This window comes from Columba livia, chromosome 2, assembly GCF_036013475.1.
Source record: "Columba livia isolate bColLiv1 breed racing homer chromosome 2, bColLiv1.pat.W.v2, whole genome shotgun sequence".
NCBI classification, from domain to species: domain Eukaryota; kingdom Metazoa; phylum Chordata; class Aves; order Columbiformes; family Columbidae; genus Columba; species Columba livia.
In genome coordinates this window covers 123,443,421-123,446,124 of record NC_088603.1, presented here as the reverse complement: position 1 = coordinate 123,446,124, position 2,704 = coordinate 123,443,421, and the positions used below count along the sequence as shown (strand labels likewise).

The 2,704-nt window shown below is 36.2% G+C and overlaps 1 long non-coding RNA gene across 1 annotated transcript; it reads right to left on the bottom strand.

Annotated features, from left to right (window-relative positions):
• Nucleotides 1-1,584: 1,584 nt before the first annotated feature.
• LOC110361687 (uncharacterized) lies at nucleotides 1,585-2,469 on the bottom strand. Its single transcript, XR_010470574.1, has 2 exons — nucleotides 2,363-2,469; nucleotides 1,585-1,932 (listed from the first exon to the last, which is right to left on the bottom strand). It is a non-coding gene; the product is annotated as an uncharacterized LOC110361687 (long non-coding RNA).
• Nucleotides 2,470-2,704: the final 235 nt, after the last annotated feature.

Here is a 2,704-nt window from a genome sequence, read left to right as displayed (position 1 = left end):
CTGCCCCAGCTGTACCTGTTTTGTCACTGGTAAATCAGCCTAAACAACACTTTGAAAGGAAAAAATGCACAAAACTAGGTGAATTAGATGAAATAATAATGTCTCAAGAAGTCAGCTGGACCATGAGGAAAGATACTCAGGACCAGATTTAGCTGACCAAACATAGACATAATCATAGATGTGGACAGTATACACACCTTCAAACAGTTTAGTCTTCTAGACTTTTTTATCAACAGTGGAGAAAAATAGCCTCCTCTACAGAGTAGTTTATTTCATCTTCAGCTCAGTTTTTCATATAGATGAAACTAATCATGTCCTAAACCAACTTGTGTCTCCCCTATCTTTGAAGCTAGTCTGGGTTCACGAGCTTAGATGTGACATCACTGGGTTGCCAAGACAGAAACCTGGTCAAATCCAGTGGCAACTTCCAGATTATAAGGCCTCAGGTAATTAATTGCACTTACTATATCTGTCTAAAGTCAGCTTTGCTTAGATTGTGAGGTTTTACAGTAATTAAACAGGCATTCAATATCTAGTCTTAAGTCAAGTCTTGCTGTGCTCTAGACACATCAAGAAGCAGAAATTTAACACCACACAACCTACAAAATGTTAATATTTTTGCTGTACCTACTTAGCTATGTCAGATCCATTTCCCAATTTAAAGACTATGCCGTAATCATGGTTTGTTGTCATTTTTTGAGGTTGCCTTGGAGGAGGAATGATCTAGCATCATGGAAGAAATATTTTCATTCTGTTCATCTTCTATTCAAAATCCTGATTAATTTCTAAAGGTGTCTTCTTTTTCTGGTATTATTACTGCCATTAAAACATTCACCAGGTTTTCACCTAAAGTATGCAAAATTCCCTTTCTCTCCTCCTCAAAAAATTTCTCAGAACCTTCTTGTTCTTGAGGCACTGCCACAGTGAAGACAAAATGCTGTTTTATTCTGTAGTGTATTGTATAGTCACCTGATCACGCCTTTCAATTTGTCTTGGAACAAGGTTTTGTTATTCGTTTGGCACAATTCACATATTGTTTGGAACGATGCACACTAATGCCATGACATTCAGACTAAACAAATGGCAATAATTTTCAACCTCACTAGTTATTTGGATATATCCAATTATTTGCATGGGCAAATGTGTCTGCGTGTATGTATAATAGTAACTAATAATCCCTATCCTGTTACTGACCCATCATCTACACTCTGATTGAACTCAAGAGGAATTGTTTGTGAAGAACAATTGTGAAATCAGACTAAGCGTATAATTAAAAGATAATCTGTAAAAATTAGAAATTTAAATACAGAAACACATGCACAAGTTATATTTCCTGAAATATCTGTGCTGTTAACAGGAAGAGGAATGTTGGTTCCAGGTTCTTAATTTTGAAAACTCTCATCTGTGTCCATCTTCTTCAGGTTTGTGCTTCTGTCTGTTGCTACTTAGTGCCTTGAATCATATAAAAATATTTTTTGGATTATAGTCTAACCCATACTGTTCATCCTAAGAACATAGTTCACGTCACAATCCATTTTCGTCCCAGATAAACTTTCCCCAAATATTATTTTGGAGACATTGAGATGGTTGCTGTTAATGTTTATTTACTCAACAATAATCTTTACAAATCCTTAACAAGCTGGATGTTACCAGTGTGTAATTTCTAATTTGTTAGTTAATCATCCTGATAAAAATGCCTAACCCAGAGAAGCTCCAATAAATCAGTTATTAGCCACAGTAAATAATGGCTTAGAAGGAAACATCCTGATAATAAACGGAACATAACACCATGCTGATAAACTGTAAACAACAAAATTATTCCTATTTTAAAAAAAGAGAAAGGAAAAATAAAAAGTAGCAGTTTGATGTGTCTGTGATGCCTGTGTGTTGCATTCAGGAGGTCTCCTGGTACAGGTTTCAAGAGAGAAGAGCCTGTAAGGAGGAAACTAAAACAGAATTAGAAAATCATTTTAGGCTGGTGGGCTGTTGCCATTCCTCTGTGGGTTGATTGCAGCCTATATATTCATATTAAAAGTTTTGGTTTTGCTCAACCCGCATCTTCACCAACCCCATTTCTCTTCAAAGACAAAAAGCAACTGAAGAGTTTGCTGCTCCCAGAGATGGAAGAATTTTATGAGCCTTACTTAGGAAAGTGAAAATTTAAGATGCAGAGGATAACTGGTCTTAAATGACAATGAGAAAATTTTATGAACAAAGGAAACAGATTATTCAAATAAGAGCCAAAGGACAGACAGGGGGGAAGAAAAATAGTGAAAAGAAATTGACAAAATGTTCCAATGATAAAGTCAGGAAGGGGCTGAAGATTACAACCCTGTTTAGGTTAAGTCATTACTGGATTTACCATAATAAGCCAGTCCTGCAGAATGCAGAGGAGGAATCAGTGTCACATATGCACGAAAAGTCTTTTTTTGCCTCTTTCAGTTGATGACAATAGTTCCCTGATATTCTACAGAAATAGGAACAGAAAATATAAATGTAAATGTTACTCTATCTACTTTTGTAAAGTGGCAGTTACCAAGGTTTTTGAGCATGAGCCAATACAAATGAAGCCTCCCCATCCAAAACTTCTTTGGGATGCATAAACTGATGAGCACATCATATATAAGCACTAGACTCATTATTATACCTTTGCACGGTGGGATTGAGTGCACCCTCATTTGACATGTCTGAGGGAAGGGATGCA